General features: G+C 44.4%; 1 protein-coding gene across 1 annotated transcript in view; it reads right to left on the bottom strand.

Moving 5' to 3' along the window:
- LOC122812196 (volume-regulated anion channel subunit LRRC8D-like) overlaps positions 1–21,154 on the bottom strand; it is a 148,109-nt gene that overhangs the window by 46,964 nt on the left and 79,991 nt on the right. The window lies entirely within an intron of this gene.

The following is a 21,154-nucleotide window of genomic DNA, read 5'->3' as shown; positions in this document are numbered from 1 at the left end:
CAGGTGAGCAAAGCATGTCATCACGGGGTATGTTTCTGAGATTAAGTAAATTCAAAAAGACATAGGTGTTATCACGCTTTGACCTTTCAAGTAATTGCTTTGCACTCTGCACTGCACGTTCAGCTAGTCCATTTGACTGTGGATATTCTGGACTACTAGTAACATGTACAAAGTCCCATTCTCTTGCAAATTTCTGAAACAACTGACTAGTAAATTGAGTACCACTGTCAGAAATAACTTTGTGTGGACTACCATGGACTGAGAAATGATGTTTCAAATTCGTAATAACAGTAGTGGATGTTAGATTAGGTAGTAAATCAATCCCAAACCAATTTGAATAAGAGTCTACCAATACTAAGTAATACTGATTATTCCACTCAAAGATATCTGTGGCTACTGTTGACCAAGGTAGTTCAGGAACTTGACTAAGCTGAAGTGGTTCTTTTTGCAAATGTAGTTTAGTACTATTGCATACTGAACAAGAAGAAAGTACTTTATCAATGGGCTGGATTCACGAAACCTCCGTGTAAGACTTAATATGTCTTACTCGGAGGCTGCAGTTGAACGGTATGACATCAGCGTGCCATGAATATTCATGAGGGCACACTGACTCATCCGTAACTCTTATACAGACTGAGTAGGCAAGCAGGGGGCGTGTCTGACTGCCGAGCAGTCTAAAAGTCCATGCCCTTGCAAGGTTTTAAAAAGCCTAATGTCAACAGACAAGAGCGAGTCCGCTCAAATGTACATGCACCCAACACCACACTCCCTGACACTGTAATCCCCCATCAGAGTTATAAAACGGAAAATATATATATTTTTTTAAATCCACGATATAGCTGCCCGTATTTGCGCTTGTTTGCGCGGGTGTGCCCATTGTTTAACCACAGTTAGCAATTGTGACATTGAAGAGCATATAAGAACTACTTATGCAAATTAATCCAAATAGCAATGGCATAATGGTAGAGCGTATGCACAAAGAGAAGGCATTCACGGTTCAAGTCCCACCACTCCCCTTCTTATTTATGTTTTAAATCAGTATTTGAAATAATACCAGACAAATATGATTAAAATTTTATTAAAAGCAGTGACATGGCCAATGTATCAGCGAACAAAATATATAATTTTAAAAGACCCAGATATATAATAGCCTGCCGTTAAGCAACATTTTACACAGCTAAACAGAGGTGCCCATAGTTTAATAGCACTATACCCATCTAAACAGAGGTGCCCATAGTTTAATAGCGCTTTATCCAGTTAAACAGAGTTGCCCATAGTTTAATAGTGCTTCACCCAGCTAAACAGAGTTGCCCATAGTGTAATAGCACTTTACCCAGCTAAACAGAGTTGCCCATAGTGTAATAGCACTTTACCCAGTGCAATAGAGTTGCCCAACATTTAAAAACGCTTTACCCAGCGCAATGTGTTTGCGCGGACGTGCGCGCCGCGCCAACCAGGGTACCGTAGGGCACAGGGGAGCAATGTAGAGCTAAGTTGCTTAAACGCAGCCACACCCCCTAGCCTGTCTAGACAGTATTAAAATAAAAGAATGACAAGGTTTGAACCCAGGACCCTTTGCATCATAATCAAAGTACAGAACCACTAAGCCATGACAACATAGGGGAAACAGCCACTATTAACATACATAAACTTAGGAATGGTAGTTTAACCATTACTAAGCAGATCTGCAGTCAGCCGAGAATTTTACAAAATGGCCAATCACAAAAAAGTGCGGGAAATGCGGCATATTTAAGCCCCACAGGCGGGAATACATGCCATAACTGATTGTAGTTCACATCTGCGGTCCGAATGTCTGGTGTTGGAGAGGGAGTGCGCTTCCTAGCACAGAGATGGGGCACCGTGGAGTCCAAATACATGGTTTGGCTCCTAGTCCACCGTCATGAGGCAAGACTCCTGCAGGGCCAGTTCCAAGGGACGGAGTACAAGGCAGAGGCTTGGAACCGGTTAGCTCGTGACCTCACCAGTGCCATAGGCGTTCCCCGGACTGGTGAGCAGGTCCATCACCACCATGCGGACCTGAAGAGACGAAAGGAGGACCGCCTGAACCAGTGGATACAGGAGGCCCGTGGGATGTGGGATGCCCCACAACTGAGTATGTAGCCATGGAATACAGTATGTAAGGATTTAAAATGGAGTATGTATGACAGATAGGAATGTCTCAATATCCCTTCATTCACTTTACAGCTGCAGGTGACCGTGTTACGAATCAGCAAGCCTATGAAGATAGGCTGCTAAGGCTGCGCCGCCAAGGCAGGTTAGTGATTATTCTGCATGTATTGTTATATAAAATATGGGAGAGAGCATGAAAGAAAGTGTTGTAGTCCAATAATACAGCCATAAAATGGACTGAATAAGTCCTCTGCATGTACTGTCAGATAAAAACGTTAGAGAGGCAGAAAAAGAGTGTAGTAACCCATTAAGAAAGGTAACAAATGTCTGGAATAATATCTCTGCAGGCACTGTCATATAAAATATGTGAGTGAGCCTGAAAAAAGAGTGTGCTAACCTATTAATAAAGGTATAATAAGTTGTGAACATGTCTGCCATATATACCGTTAAAACAAATAAAGGAGTGAGCCTGTGGAAAAGTGTGTAATGTCATTAATAAAGGTCTAAAATCCAGAATGTGTCTGTTTCACTTAGTATGAAATGTTGTTGTACCCTTGCATTATACAAGTAGTAATGTGTTAGAAAGTGCTGGCAACCCAGAGTTCTGCAGTCCCATCTAAAGTGGGTGATGGAAGTGCTAGTAGCTGTGAAGTAAATATACAGTCCTCAACAGTCAGTTACTGGCTGGCATGCATAAGTAAATCTGGCACACGAGTAGCATGCTAATATGTTCCCCAGAAATGTAAGTGTGCTTCAATAAATGCAGGGTTCTGTACAATTTGAAGTGAAAATGTCATGTGAAAACATCCAGATATGTAGATAAAGAAATATAAATTCAACCATGAAATATGTAGCAGTAACATCTGCATCCTGGACAGTTAGTATGTGAGATATAGGTCAAGTATAGATTGAACTAGCCAAACCCACTACACAACCTAATGTATGATGGCAAGTGTAATAATACATGTAGGGAATATACACCTGCAGTCACTAGGAATGTAGTGTAGAGTAAAAGTGTTTATAAGATGTTAACGGAGGTTTTTTCTACACCCTACTGTTTGTGCATAAACCCTGCAATTCCACACCTCAATGGGTATGTGTAATCTTAAATATTTGTTGGGATATATGTCCAATTGTTCTATAAATATTTGCACTCATGTTGATGCATGTGCCCTGTTCAAACACCACGTTCATGGTGGCCTGTTGCTACCAATCATCCCTGCATGCGGTTGGAATAACCACTGTTGTTCAGTATATGCATGTGTTATGTTTGCTGTTCAACTGTTGGAACTGTGGTGTGTTGGGTTAATGGGAATATTACTGCATGCTGTTACAACTAATCTGGAATGCTCTTGTTTATGTTGTAATGAAACACACCTAATCACAGAACATATGGGAGGGCCGGTCCCAGCGGACCCACCTGTCCCTCCTCAGTTGGCAAGTGCACCTGGCACCAGTGGCTCTGGTGCCCAGCCCGGACTCCCCTCCTCCGTTGGTCCTGTGCCACCTTCGGGTAGAAGCGCTGCAGGGGATGGAGCTCGTCCCCCCCATGCAAGCGTGGGCAGAGAAGGGCCACCCATCACCCTTTGAAGGGTCCAGGCTGTGGTGCGTAGGGAGATCCAGCGTTCAGTCGCTGATCCCCTATGCCAGCTTGAGGTGAGCATGGTGCATCTCTCAGGTGAGCCTGCCCATCCTACTCAGCCCCCAGCACAGCCACCCTCGGGGCTGTGAAGGTGCAGTGGTGACTGCCCATGGGTGGGGATCTCAGTTCCACTGTTACCATCTGTGGGCTCATGGGCTTGTGATTTCCAAACATCCTTCCCCGTCAATTGTGTTCACCCACCCCATGTGTCAAACTCCACCCCTGTATGTGTCTTGGTTGTCTTGTCTGTTTAGCTCCCCAACCTACCTCCCCAAATATACCTACTTCCTCTACCTCACATTCCACTCTCAAAAGAAAAAAAAAAAGAAAAAAAGGGCAATCTGTTCCCACAAAAAATTACGCTCCATACATAGCTGCCCAATTTGCACACATGTCCACTGGACATGTAAACTGATAATTCTAATTGGCAGTATAACATATTTTGTTGTCCTCACCCCTCTCTCAGAGGTGGAAGGTTTCAAACTTCACACCAAATTTCATACATATGCACAGCTGTTTCTGGTAAAGAAATGGGCAGTTATGGACCTTCCCTACACCTATCCTGCACATCCCGAGCTGGTTTCCCTACTGTCTTTCCCTCTTTGTGCCCCCGTTTTCACCACTTTCCTATCACCCCATTTTTTTTTCTTTAAAAGAAATTAGCATGGGGGTTAGCGGGAGTAAGCACTTTTAAGCAGTAGTAAGCGGGATTAAGCGAGTGTGCACATGTGTGTGCTTAGCTAAGCATAGCTAAGCGTTGCACAAACCCGCTTACAACTGCTTAAAAGTGCCTTAGTCACTCTGTATGACAAGGCCCTTGTACTGCTCAGCAGCAAAATAAAAAACATTGTCAGTCTCAAACCTGGGACCTTGGACTCGCCAGTCTGCATGAAGTATCACTACACCACAGCAGATATACAATAACTTAGTGCTGAAAGCAATTTATCATGCATTACCATGAGTGAATGTAAATGGAAAATAGCAATTGCATAACACAAATCTTGTTCTGTGGGCCTTAACCAGCAGGTGTTGTTGAATTGCATGACATGACTGTGAAAAGAGAATCAGCCATGCTAGTAGGGAATAAGGTTACAGTAGCAGCTTACAAACCCCACACAGTATCAGGGCAGGATAAACACTGGCATATTTGCATAGGTCACAGGCCAGACCTCCCAACAGTGACTGCTCTACAGTGATGACCGTGATTTGTAAACAAATGTTAGTTGTGCCCCTCTGACTCCCTGTGAAATGTACTAACAGTAGGCAGAAAGGTGTTGAATCTCACTTAATAACAAATGTCAATAAGTGAGAGTAGACATCGCTTGCACATCAGAAAAGGTGTAGTAATAGAAATGCTCTGAATCACCCAAAGTCTGAACTGCAAAATGTCTGAACTATATGACAGGTGTATCCCAGTTATATGTACCTTACCCTGAGGCTGTTCAAACATATACGTGAGAGTATCTGAGGCCTGGAAGAGTCAGAAACACACAGGCATATCAGCTTGTCTGCTGTTACACACTCTGCAAATAGCTGTAGAATGAATCCCACAAGCATGCCCTTATGCAGAAGTACAACACAGAAATAGCAAAGGATGTAGCCATGTACTGCTAGCAACCACCTGTGACAATACCATTGTTCAGGTACTGAAAAGACTGCTGTGGTGCACAGTCAAAGAATACTAGGCTGACCTCTGTCTACCATCTGGATATGTCCACAGGTGGGAGCTACTCAGACAGACTACAAGCCTTCATAGACTTACAGGTACACAGCAACTCTGCATGTTCAGTAAGATAAACATCACACGATAATAAATAATGCACACTGCAGTTCTGCACCCCCACCCAAAGGTACTATATACCCGTGTAGTCAGGCACAACCAAGGGTGTAGGTAGGCATACACAGTACAGAAATATATCCAGTCGTCCTGCGCAGACTGTGCTAATGCCAAAACAAACCACAAACTGTTCAAATGTGAGTAACGTACTAATGACAGTATAGTAGTTCACAAACAGTGCATGTGCCTGATATTCATAATTGGTAGTACAACATACTTAGATGTCCTCACCACTCTCTCAGGGGTGGAAGGTTTCAAATATCCCACCTGATGTATTGCATATGCACAGCTGTTGCTGGTAAAGAAATGGGCAGCTATGGACCTTCTCCACACCCATTGTGCATATCCCAAGCTAGTTTCCCTACTGTCTTCCCCTCTTTGTGCACCCTTTTTCACCATATTCCTATCTCCCGATTTACTTTTCTGTCAAAGACATGAGCGCGGGGGTTAGCGGGAGTGAGCACTTGTAAACAATAGTAAGCAGGTTTGCACCAGTGTGCGCCTAGCTTAGCATGGCTATGATATGATAAGCTACACCAATCTTAGCTAACTATTGCTAACATAAAATAAGCTAAGCTAAGCTTAGCTTAGTATTGCTAAAATACACTAAGCTAAGCTAAGCGGTGCTTAGCATTGCTAAGCGTCGTGCAAACCCACGCCAACTCGCTTACAACTGCTTAAAAGTGCCTTTGTCACTCTGTATGACAAGGCCCTTGTATTGCTCAGCAGCAAAATAAAATACCCTTGTCAGTCTCAAACCCCACACCTTGGACTCACCAGTCTGCATGATGTACCACTAAGCCACAGCAGATATACAATAACTTGGTGCTGAAAAAAATATAACATACATTACAAGGAGTGAATGTAAAGGGAAAATAAGAAAGCCATAGGAATACATTGCAATAAAGAAATATAACATGCATTACAAGGAGTGAATGTAAAGGGAAAACAGGAAAGCCATAGGAATACATTGCAATAACTACTGTTGTATGCCAGTTAATTCCCTAATTCCAAAAGAAAGTACATACTCCCATGTATCCAGTGTTAGCATTAGGAGGTGTGAGTAAACTTACACACTGAGAAGAGTGTACTGGAAGAAGCAACAGTCAGGTTTCAGTACAACATGCATTTCACTGGCTACAACCCAGCTTCAGATATGAGACATACACCAACCTTCTGACTGACACAACAGTTTCCACAGCAAGCAAGCATGGTCCCCACCTTGCAAAACTGAAAGGCCTAAGCCTACCTAACCTATCATTTTATAGAAGTGTCCTGAAATCACAGTGAGAACTGCAATTACCACACAGCATGCTGCATGCAATTACTAAATGGTGGGCACCAATTGGTGCAGAGGCCATCACATGCACATGTGCAGATACCTACAAAAGCAGCCTGTACTTGCTGTCCACACATGCAATAATATAATTGCAGCAACTGGAGAGAGAGAGCGAGTGAGAGAGACAGACAAACAAACAAACAGAGGCAGTTGGAGACCAACCCAATAAATAACAAACAGAGGCAGTTGGAGACACCAACCCAAAAAAAAAAAAACAGAGGCGGTTGAAGACACCAACCAAAACAAAAGAAAAACAACAAACAGAGGCAGTTGGAGACACCAACCAACCAAAAAAAAAAAAACACAGGCAGTGGAAGACACCAACCTAAACAAATAAAAAAAAAAACATCAACAGGTACAACAGACTGTGGTGAGAAATACAAAGGTAAGGTATGTAACACAGATGTATTTGCTGGCATCCAAATGATGTGTCTGAAGGGTACTCTACATTCTGTGAACACTCCTTATGTGGTAGCAGTCCATATCTATATGTATATTTATATGCAGATGTGCATAGAGCAAGGGACATACTTGTTCATAGATGTTCATAGATTAGTACTAGGCTAACTGCTCTTGCAAGCCATTTTAAGCCTAGCCAATTATCCCTTGGGAGACTCAAACCCTGCACCTTGTGTTTATAAGGCAAACACCATAACCATTAGGCCACCCTCCCAAATGTAAATAAATTCCCATAGTCAGTCTCAAACCCAGGACCTTGGTAACACTAGTCTGTATGACCTACCACTAAGCCACGACTCTCATAAAGACACCACAGCCAAGTATTGATCCCAGGACCCCATGCACTAGAATCAAAGCAATACAACCCTATGCCAAACCAGCTCTTTGCAACTGTTAGTGAAGGCTGGACATATATATGTATTTGAAGGTTGCTATGTGCACATATCTATGTAGGTTGTAGTGTGTGGCATTGAAAACAGCAAGCAGTGCAGGTATATGTCATGTGGTGGTTAAATGCTGTGGGACTGAGTTACAGCCAGTGAGCTCTGCTACGGCTATACGGCCTGAAGACAGTGAAATGCATTCTGCACAACGCTGTGCAATATTATTACATAATTGTATGTCTCACAACTGTTCCATAATTGATATTCCCACCATGAAAGGCGGGCAGTATATGTGCATATATGTGCATGTATATGTACAGCAGTGGCTGTTTACAAGTATGTGTGTATATATATATATATATATATATATATATATATATATATATATATATATATATATATATATATACATTATATATATAAATATATATATACATATATACATATATATATAGATATATAGATATGTAGATATATACATATATACATATATAGATATATACATATATATAGATATATACATATATATAGATATATATACATATATACAGATATATATGGATATCTATGGATATATATATAGATATGTGTGTATATATATATATATATATATATATATATATATATATATATATCTATATATATACATACATATATGCATATTGATATATATAGATATGTATATATAGAGTGATATATAAATATATATGTATATAAATACTTATATATATATATATATATATATATATAGAGAGAGAGAGAGAGTGAGAGAGAGAGACACAGGGTCAGACGTATTGCAACAGGTGCCTGGTGACCAAGGCATGGACTGAACACCAGTGTTGATACTGCAGTGCCATACCCCATTCCAAAACATTTTACCCACTAACTACCAGATAGGTGGTTGCCTGACTAACACTGAAGGTGTCAGAAAGGAACATGGGACACAGTGGACAGTAGCCTCCCCTTTGATATTCACAGTGCCACACTAGTCTTGTAATCTGTCTACGTGGTACGTGTAATCACACACGATGTGTCATTTACGGAAATATAGGTCAGTGTTCCCCTGTACTCATCACAATGCCCCATGTGGTATGTACCTCACATGACAACTACAGCAAGTGGAAAGGCCACAGACATACCTCACAAAGGGTAATACTTCCCTGAAACACATACCCTATACAGACTGACTCGCATAACCACAGCTACAGTGCGTTGTATACCGGCCACCCAGAGGTTACCTCTGCCAAACATACAGAGGTATGCCACACCCATAGCAGTCAGACAACCATCATGTCAGCACCTCACAATCCCACCGGGCTACACGGCCTAGGTCCCTAGTCCCCGCAATCTCACTAAACAGCACATGCTGGAGGGATAGGCTCCTATTGGCAAATATGCCATACTCTGGAGTAAACCACCCAGCATGAACAAACAAGGCTCCTCAGTAGCAGATGTCAGACATACCCCTGATGATTGTCTGGGGGATAGGTAACACGCCCTGGGAATCACCTCTGTGTATCCGGTTGACAGGAGGAAGTGAAATCTAATTACATGTGTGTCACAGGCCAGGGTAGCATATGGCTAGGCTGCTGTAGGCCCCAGGGACAATAGTGTATTACCTACGTATGACACAATGCACACAGACATGTACACAGTGCAATACCTGCTATGTGAGGTGGAATGAGTGTGACAGTGAACGTGTGCAAGGTCTGTGACAGTGTGATAGCTAAGTGTGAGGTTGTTTCTGTCATGGTCGTTTGTGTCCTAAGTGTGTGGCCAGAGAAAGATGTGTCAGTTATTGGGATGCAGACATAGTAGGATGGTATATGTTGTGACGTAGTTCCTTGTGTACGACTGTGGTGTCCCATCATAGGCTGAAGCAATACATGTATGCTCAGTAAGTGGTACTGCTGGTGAATCCAGCCAACATTTGAACTGTTGTACCACCTGAAGCTGTAGGCCTAAACAGCACAGTATGGTGTATGTTCACATTCCCTGGAAACACTGTCTTGTGTGCTTCCTGTAGTCTGCACAGATTACATTCCTCAGGCACAGGTATCTGTAAGTAGGGGCACACAGTACTGTAAGGTACATAGCAAATGCTCATCTGTGTTAGCATACATTTGTGTGTTGTATGAATGTCTGATGTGTGTGTAATGATGTCTGTACCATGTCCGCAATCACATGTGTGATGCAGGGTTTGCGTGTGTACCTAGCAACATGTATACTCTGTTACAGCAGTATGCCAGCTATATTAACAACTGTGCACATATGTTAGGTAGGGGTATGGCATCAACGACTAGGGTGGGTTGCTGGTTATACTGTAACTGTACTTCACATTCATTGCAATGGATGACATATTTCTGCATGCATTAGCTTGATATGTATCCCCTGGCAAGGCTGTGCATTGGATCCCAAACAGTGAGCCGAGTACTGGTGTATACTGGTGTGTCATATGGAGTGTGGCAGGCACTGTCAGCCAGTTGTGGGCTGAGTACTGATATGTGGTATTGAATGTGTGTATCCGCTGACAGACGAACAGATGCTATATATGGCAGTTAACTGATATCTGTACTGTATAATGTTAAGTGTGCCACATGACTTTGCTCACACATATCGTTTACTTGTCTTCCAGGCTTATGGCTCATCACAGGAACCCCTGCTACACAGCTGCAGAGGAACAGGAAATCCACCACAGCCTGGTTCAGCACTATACCCTGCTGTTTTTAAGGGCCAGCCAGCACCAGCAGGAGCGTACTGCACTGTGGCAAGAACTTGTTCATCGGGTAAATGACATAGGCATGCATAACCAGACATATGAGCAGGTACGCCATCACTGCAGTGATTTAATTAGACATGTCCGGCAGCGTGCGTCTGATATCCACAGACAACAGCTTGCCACAGGTGGTGGGGTGGCCATACATCCCCCCCTCACCAGAATGGAGGAACTGCTGCTAAGTGTGGTGGCTCCTGGCCTACAGCAACAACATAACACATGTGTCATCATGGAGACTGGAGCCACCCAGCATGGTGACATGGAGCATGCAGGTAACATGCCCTAGCTGTAGACTACTGTTAGCTGTATTGTTAGATTATGCATATGTGAGATGTGTACTGTGTTTAGCAGTTGTGCTGCCTATTGTGTGCAATACTGATAATTTGAATAGTATCTGTACACCTATACCTGTTGTTCTACAGTAGTTTAGCACACTCACAGTAGCAATGCCACAGTTGTGGCCACTGACAAACTCTGTCATATTCTTGCAGGTCCCTCTGGTGTTACAGCAGGGCAGATGTTACATGCTGGTGAGTGTGTTAACATTTTAAACTTGGTATTGAACTGTGCATGTCATAGGTGAGGTGTAGGCCATGTACACATAACACCCCCACGCATAATGCATGCTGTGCATGTTTGCTGTGAGACATGAAACATCTCAGTAATGTCAGTAGCTGCCTCAATCACATGTAATGCACAGAGCATCAGACACAAATGTGGCAACAATGTACTGCACATTGGATAGGCATAGTTGACACACATGTACACAACATAACACGTTTGTCATATGCAGTACACCTCAACATGCTACACATAGTGTAACCGGACACCCACTGCCAGGTCACACTTCAATATCCCACATGTCATCCACACACCACACATAGTATACCTGAGGGGTAGGGGCCTAGCATGGGGCTGTGCAACACTCCTCAACACATAACATAGTCATGTTAGGCAATGCTCCCTATTGGACACCTCACACACCCTTGTGCAACGTGGCTGTGTAATTGTGAACTTAGCCACGGCACTGCGGTTCAGGTACAGCATGCTAGGCGGTGGTCTAGCACACTTTAGTGACCACATGATGCATGATGATGATGGCTAATGGTACTACACCCCATACTGTTACAATGGCCATGTCCAGGATTGGTATCCCATCACGTATACATGCACCACTCATCCCGTGTGTGTACATAGCATGCATGTGCTACACCTGTGTCCACAATTATCTGCTACAGACACAGACACTGCAATCAGACATGGAAATCCATGTGACACACAGATAACACATGCAGCCATGGTATGTATACATGTGTGTGATGGTGCACAGGACATTGCAGAGCTTATAATACTTGCACAGAAATGTTGTGTCCTTGTACACAATGTGTTCCAGGGTGTAGGCAATAACTGAACATGTACACACATGCACCACAGCCATGTACACTGTCATTAACTATGGCTGTCTACACTCACACTGCATGGACTTGATCAACACTTATTCTGCATGCTGACATGTGTGCGTGACAGTTTGCCTTGTGATACTGTCACCCACCTTCAACCAGTATTGAGTATGATTTGGATTTCTGTTGTGTGTGTGTGTGTGTGTGTGTGTGTCTGCTGTAGTGAGGAGTGTGCATGTGTTCCTGTGTGCATGTGTTCCTGTGTGCATGTGTGCATGTGTTCATGTGTGCATGTGTTCATGTGTGCATGTGCAGACCGTAACGTGTGTTTCCTGTCTTCCTCTCATAGGTCCTGAGGTAAGGCTTGGCAAAAGCAGCAGGCGACCTGAAGCCACTGCCACGAATAGTGGTGATGATGACACATGTATTTTGGCACAGGGAGATTTGACAGGGTCTGTCATTGGTCCACCAATCAACAGTACACAGCGTTCAACCCCATCTATGCGCACACTCATACTGCCATTACATCCCTCACCACCAATGGCCATATGGGAGGGACAGCATACAGTTGGCATTGACCAGGGTAGTGTGGTGCCCATGGCACATTCATCCCCTCACAGCAGCCATAGCCATATACCTGGAACGGTACCACATAGGCGGAGGTCCAGGGGTTCTCGGGGGAGCACCACTGGACGTATTGCCCCTGGCAGGCGTGCCCTCACAGGTCTTACAATGACCACTATGTTCCAGGCTGTAATGCAGGCTCAGGTACGTATGGAACGGTACACCAGGCAGGGACTTAGGGTGCAGAGGGCACATAACACCACTATCAATGACAGCATCCGTGACCTTGCCAGTGCCATCTGGACATACACTGAGGTCATTGATAGACGTTGGGGGGTGACAATAGATGCCCTCCACAACATGTCTTCCTCAAGCCAGGACCATGCGGGACAGTTGCGACATCGACGCGGACGCATGCCAGCAACAGCTGGCAGTGGTCGCAGATGGCCCACAGCTCACAGCCGCTCCCATAGTGGCAGCACCAGCCACAGCAATGCTGGGGCTGGCCTGTCCATTGTCCGTCCCAGTAGACCACATGCACGTGGCTCTGGCCAGTCCCAGCAGGGACATGGGTCCAGTCGTCATACCTCTGCCTCTGATGACAGTACTCAGTCAGGGTTGGTACCCAATACCATCCGTAGCACCCCTGCCAGGCACAGGTACTGTGTCCGTGGCCAGAGACAGTGATCTGTACAGCCAAGCAGATACAGTCTGTGGCTGCCCCACAAACCACCGTATATGGCAGCCACATGATGGAGCTGTGTGCATGCAGACACACACACACATTAAGCAAACAACTGGGGCTCACACATACACACACACATTACATCAACATTGGCCCATGCTGTTCTGTTGTCCCACACACACACATACACACACACACACACACACACACACACACACACACACACACACACACTGACATGTCGATTGGATGGGTCAATGTCAGGCTCTGGCAAACAACAAAATGCCCTGTGCATATGATGATGCCTGTGCCGCCTCCTGTCATCTGCATTATCAATGGAGGGACAGGCTAACATGGTGATGATGCACAGGGTGACACTATGGCAGTGTAGCAATAATAGCGAGTTGTCAACAAGGAAGTCTAACTACATTCTTGTAGGTATATCTGAGCAGACATTATGCATCAAAGCTCTGATTCTCATTGTAGCATTGTTTACACCACTGTTAGGTCTGAGTATGTATTATCCACCCATGTGCCACTTGGCTGATGTGTGATGTGTTGCCAGCATGTGTTAGCGAGTGGACAGTATGTGTGTGATGTGTGCAGTACAGATTAGCAAGTGTACATCTGTGAACATGGTGGGTGCGCAGTGTCTGGATGTACGTCCATAGTGGACACATGGGATGTGTGTACATATTATTAACATCCCATTGCATCTTTCAATGGCCAGTATGCATTCTACTACAGTTATGTACTAACATGGGTAGACGTGTGTATGACATGGGTTGACACTATGCTGCGGGTGATACCGATAATATCAGTCAATGATTTGCAGTCTGGTAGTATACACAACCTCAACAGCATGACTATAAGCAATCATTGGATGATGTCCTGACAAATGACACCCAGTAGTAGGGAACCCAGTATCAATTGGATCCTTCCGGTGCTACACTATAACACTAACCACTGGTGATGACCGCCACCCATTACTGTGACCACACCTGTGTGTCATATAGCCCCCTTAGGTACATGCAGACACACTAGGGATGTGTCCATCCAAATCTGGGAATGCATGGAATGGCCTACAATGCATTCCCTGGATGGGACGCATATCCTACACAAGGGTATAATACAGACAGATACCTGTTGTGTGATACATGCTGTATAGCAGTAAGCCGACGATGGCATAGTCATCCTCATGTACTATACATACTATCCCGTCAGTACCACACCGGTGGTAGCCCTCAACATGTATGTCGGGTACCATTGTGTACATACAGACCCATATTATGTCATGTGTCCCTTGGTATCCACATATCCATAAGTATTGTGGAGTCCGAAGGTGTATCACAGACATTAGAGGCCTGAGTGCATGTCCACAAGGCAGTCGTACACCTATAAAGACTGTCCATTCTTGGCAGACTTTGTTGTGTATGCCCATGTCTGACATATACCCCAGGCATATACCCTCACTCACACTACTCTTAAGTAACTGTCATGGGTGTGTGTGCCACAGATGACCATGGCCACAGAACACGACAGAGGACGGCCATGTTACATACATACATACATACATATGTCACCTACGATCTGAGTAGCAGCGGCACAACCTGTCAATGGAAACAAATGTATTCATGTAGTATGCAGGCTTCACACCTATGTAGTGATTGAGGGGGCATGTACACATATATATTTGCCACGCAGATACCTGATGTCTGCAATGCACTTACTGTTGTCATCATACTATGTCATACCATAGGAAAAGCAATTTGACCAACAGTGACACACACACAGTCAGCATTTGCAGGATTCAAATCCCTACCTAACTATGTTATGATATTAGAGAGAGACGCACTAACATGGCGTGCTATTTGCTTTACTGGTTGGTTTCCCTTCTCCTGCAGTATTTGTAGGATGGTGACATCATCAGACTTTCCAAAGAGGAATGTACCTCTTTTAGTGTGTTTTCACAGTCTCCAAAAAGGGCACTCCTTTCAAAGACAATTGCACACATACACACACACTCACTGTTTGTAGGATTCAAACCCCTACCTAACTATGTTATGATACTAGAGAGAGATGCACTAACATGGCGCACTATTTGCTTTACTGGCTGGTTTCCCTTCTCCTGCAGTATTTGTAGGATGGTGACATCATCAGACTTTCCAAAGAGGAATGTACCTCTTTTAGTGTGTTTTCACAGTCTCCAAAAAGGGCACTCCTTTCAAAGACAATTGCACACACACACACACTCACTGTTTGCAGGATTCAAACCCCTACCTAACTATGTTATGATACTAGAAAAAGACACACTAACACGGCGCGCTATTTGCTTTACTGGCTGATTTCCCTTCTCCTGCAGTATTTGTAGGATGGTGACATCATCAGACATTCCAATGAGTAATGTACCTCCTTTACTGAGTTTTCCCAGTCCCCAAAAAGGGAACACCCCTCAAAGGAAACTGCACACATACACCCCCCCCCCACACACACACACACACACACACACACACTCTGCAGGATTCAAACCCCTACCTAACTATGGTATGATACTGGAAAGAGACGCATTAACAAGGCGCGCTATTTGCTTTACTGGCTGGTTTCCCTTCTCCTGCTGTATTTATAGGATGGTGACATCATCAGACTGGACATGGTGATGTGTGTACACTTTGTTTTATGCCATTCCAGGAATGGTCCATGTGGGTCAGCAGGTATCAACAGCTTGAACATGACCTCAGTATCCTTACCTTGTGTGATCTATCTGTGGACACATTGACATTCCGTCATATGTCAACACATATTTATGCACAGCTTCTTGGTTTTGTGGATACTACAGGTGTCAGGGATGTTGATAAAGGGCTATTCAAAGTCTATGTGACACATGTGTAGATGTATTCATTGATGTATGTCCTGGGTGGCTGCCTTGCAAACAGTCTAGCATGTTTGGGAACCATGATCTGCACATGAACATACCACAGTTGGTAGGGTTGTGTGTGTGTCAGCTTCCAGTAGCTCTGTTTATGACTGCAACCATGATGGACTCCATGACCTTGCAGATCAGACCACATAGGTGTACTGGACTTGACTTCCCATGGTGTGTTGTGCACCAACACTTGTGGGGAGTGCCATATGTAGCTGTGACACATTTAACGGTTCCACATCCTGTGTAGGGGGTGCAGCTCCACTGACTGTTCAGATGCATGATCTGTTTGTTCTGTAGTTTTTGCATGACACATATTGGGAATCAATGTATTCCACCTGCTGCCATGCTTTTGGCAGTGGGGGTAGCTGCTCATCCATTTTACATGTGATATCTCCTGGTATGGTGATGTGGACTATTGTCAGTGGGGGATGGGTATGTACATATGGGCCTGTCTGTCATGATGTCGGCATTGACACTCAGGTACAGTTGGCCCTGACTCAGGACATATATGTGTGTACATTGATATTTATGACATAGCTGAAGGAGGTGTCATGATTCAGTCTGGACTCCTTCTCAGCTCCTCTTTACAAAACACTAACGAACATGAGCACTAATCCCTGTTATACCCTTTTACACGCTTAGCACCCTACTGATCCTTTGTGATCAGGCTACAGAGTATGTCATGATAATATCCTGGCATATCCAGTGGTCAGTTTTGTGTGTACTCTTCAGTCCAGCTGGTGGATATTGTGATATCGACACAATGTCACATCTGCCTCATGTACACAGACAACCCTCTCCTCATCCCGACAAACTCAGATATATGTGTGAGATGCACCTATATAGACATACAGGGAGCTGAACTCTCTCAACCCATGACTGGCACAGTCTGTCAGGTGGTGAAGGTAACCACACACACCACATATCAGTCTCACATATCCTCTAGCAACAGCAGTCAAACCACATTAGCACACATTGACATACTCGGATGCTATAAATGTACTCTACCTAAGCAGCAGAGACCTCCAAAGCAGACACACACACCTGCTGCCCCACTACAATACCCACATATCACAAAGTTCACAATGTCAGTGTGCCACATAGTCACTGCCCTTGGGGTAAACAACACACCTAATACACTTGTAATAGGCAACACTTATGTTCAGACACACTGATGTACCACTCACCAGCCCTGACAAGGGAATAGTCACTTTGGGCTGTCTGTTGGGTGCCCGGATCTGCCACATAACACAGGCAGTCAGGTCACTCCAAAGCAAGTACAGGACTGGCACCATCATTGTCCATGTTGGTGTGTGTAACCTCAGATGTTACTCCCTGGACCACATGACATGATACATGGAGGTACACTCTGATCATGTAGCCCAGGCCAGTATGACCCTGACCTTGTCTAGCATCTTACACCCACCAATTATGATGTCACAGTAAACGGACACACATATCACATTTAACAGTTGGCTAACAAATTTGTTTCATTCATAGGGGATACAGTGTCTGTCAGCGTATGGTGACATGTTCAACATGCCACGTAGCTTCACTATGGACAGCTTGCACCTGTCACCCTTGGACTTTGGTATGCTGGCTAAGGCTCTTGCTACCACCAGAGTGCCTTTTTTAAGCAGGGCTCAGAAGTCAAACCCACCTCCATAGACATTACTGGTTAAATGAAACTAAGGGTAATGCTGCTCAACAACAGTTGTGTTAACCTCATATTGTGGCCACTCAGGACTCTCCTCAGTATGGAGGAGAGCAGTATCTGTGCACTGACAGACACCTGGTTCAGGCTCGCTTATGCACACCAGCACTACCAGGTTATGTTTCATACCATGCTGTCTGACAACAAGACTTGGAACAGACAACACAACTAAGGGGAGTATCCGTATACATCACAGATATACACACCTCCAGGTTAGTAGCACTGCACAAAGCATCACAGACCATACATATACAACTACCATTGTGCAATACTGCCTTTCAGTTTGTTGCCTGCTGCAGAACACACTCCCAAACTCAGAAAACACACTCGGCTTTTGTGGGAACTATGGAGAATATGAAGGTCTCCACAGACACCATTATATTGTGTGACTTCATATACACACATATTGACTGGGGATACTACTCAAGCCCCGACAACTTCACCCAACAGTCACTACAATTTGTGGACTCATATGCTTTGGCACAACCAGTCAGCACAGCCACAAGGGGGAATACATATTGGACCTGCTCATCCCCAACATGGGGACTCTATGTTCCACACCAGCGATATACCCCTCAATGGTAAGGTCAGAACATACATGTATCTCACAGGACATACATATACTCTCCACACACCCATCCTGGGTAATCTTGGTGAACTTCTCATGAGCCAACATCTCACTTCACCGAAGCAAGGTGGTATGCTTCAGAGATCCTGAGACAGTGGCATATACGGCTCACACTGCTGCATCCTTTACATACACATTCTATGGACACCTAGTGGACTACATGGATTGTGCTATCCCAAATAACAACAAGACCCACTACTACAATGGCAGGGGACTTGTCTGGTAGACCCCAGCCATTAATAAGATGTACAACGTCAGGAGGACACTACAACATGATAGAGCACAATCCCAGACTGGGAAGGTATCTGTGATCTGTACTAGCAGACAGCTACAATCACTCATGGACTTTTCTAAGGGCCGCGTCTACCAGACAATTGCACCTGACACGTAGAACTATCACACGACCTTCTTCAGTTATGTCAGGAACCTGGATGGACACTCACTGATATGCTGTAAGTTACTGCATACTGACTAAACCTACCCTGAACCCACTGGCATTGCCTACATCCTGGCAAACAGGGTCAGTGCAGATGTCTCCCACCCATCCCCCCTAAGGAGCAACTATCCATCCCAACAGAGTATAACCTCCCTGACATCACACAGTAACAGATGAGTGCTGCCCTCCCCACAGCGTACATCACAGTATCAATGTGACAAGATGGTGTCCCAGCCTGCATCATACATGAGCATCATGACAAACGCAACCCTCACATTACATCACTGTTCAATATCAGAGTTACCACAGGATATGTATCCAAGGAATGGCATACTAGGACAGTGGTCCCGCTCCACAGAGTTGGTGCCACAACGGACCACAGACAATATTGCCCTATAAGCCTATGTAGCCTGTTCTGCAAAGCTATGGAGCATATTGTCATAGGACTCCTACACATAGACATCGGGAACCTACAGACACTATGTCCTACTCATTTCAGCATTGTTGTGGGCAGATCTTGCCTCTTGAACCTGTAGGTATTCTTTAAATGGCTAACAGGTCCATTGACATAGGGACGGCTATCCACACAGCCTACCTGAACCTTGCAAAACCATTCAACACAATAACCCACTGGGCCATTATGCATAGGCTCACCAGCGTCAATTTGGACACATATCTCACACAATGGATTGATACCTAGATCAGGGATAGCACCCACATGGTCAGGATTGCAGGTGTCATGTCTGACTATACACCAGTTACACATGGCATCCCATACAGCTTGGTCCTGGGATCTCTCTCGTTCATTATATATTTGTCTTACGTGCAGGCTATCACAGGGGGAATATGGCTGAACATGTTTGCACTTGACTGCAAACTAGGTGCCATGATCAACTCTCCAGCTGCCACATGCATACTCAATCAGGGTCTCACAGAGATGGATGACTGGTGCCTGAGCCATGGCCTACAGCTAAATGCCATTAGTTGCATAGTCATCCCCTTTGGGAGTAACAACATGCCCACACATTACCACATAGGTAGTACTCCATTACATACGGTAGGAGTTGTTAGGGGTTTGGGGACATCACTTGTTCATACTGTCACCTTTAACATTCACATTGCCAAGGTGGTTGGACACACCTTCTATGTGTGCCACCTTATCCCATATGGTCTCACATCTAGATCGAGTGAGGTCATTGTGCCCCTATATATGCACATTCAGTCCTTGATATGCTTCTTAAAGACACAGCACACACACTCTGTTCTACAGTAAGTACTTGAACATGGCCTTTGGCCATGATCTGTACCGCAGTGTGGTGGGGTACATTGTACTGATCTACACAGCCAAAGATTTTCCTAAAGTTCTCAATGCATAGATGCTTCCATGGAGGTGGCTCTTGGGGAGACAGCATATGGTTAACTTGCATATGGCTAACTCCCAGACTGCCTCATTAGTAAATTAGTATTCATCACTGATGCTGTGCCAAGCCAAAGCAGTGTTGCACATCTTCATGCTAGTGTACCATACGCCAATGTGCTAGGGTGGTTGCTGAATAGCAAATGAGTACTGTGAAGTGTACAAAGAAGTGTACACATCATAGTACCTTTGGGGAAATCTCCCCCCCCCCCCCAAAGACATTTTACCAACATTTCCATCATGAGCTCTTGTATACCTTAGGAATGCATGCTAACCCTACCCCTAACTTTAGCCCTACAACTTATTTTAGAAAAGCTTTTTCCATAGCATTACTACTGCACAAGACACTCAGACACACACCACATAAGTCAGTACACATGCACAACATTAAATCTATCCCTTTACCTAGCTCTTACTCTAACCAGCAAACAGTCGCATACATTCCTAACCCCAATGCCAAAACTTTCAGTATATCCCAAAGTTTCATTATAAACTTCATGAACTCAAACTTACTTTACACAATTCATCTTCCTCCATTCAATAACTGGAACATACAGTGAGAAGTGCACTCGATAACAAGTGCATTCAATCAATTTTCCATATATGTAGATATGTTGCTATAAAATATATTCTTAGTCAAGAAAGGCAGAGCCATTTGCTCCAGATCCCTATATGCTATGTCACTCTGCATGTGACACATGTCATCCATAGCTCCAGTAGTGGCTCACTGTCTCTGCCATTGTGTTCATGTGGTGGCTGTGTCTGCCTTGATCACTGACTTGCACATTCACAGATTCAGGCTAAATGTAGTACCCGGGTAA

This window comes from Protopterus annectens, chromosome 9.part0 (genome assembly GCF_019279795.1).
Source record: "Protopterus annectens isolate FY-2018-M chromosome 9.part0, PAN1.0, whole genome shotgun sequence".
In the NCBI taxonomy this organism is placed as follows: Eukaryota; Metazoa; Chordata; order Ceratodontiformes; family Protopteridae; genus Protopterus; species Protopterus annectens.
This window is presented reverse-complemented; position numbering and strand designations above follow the sequence as displayed.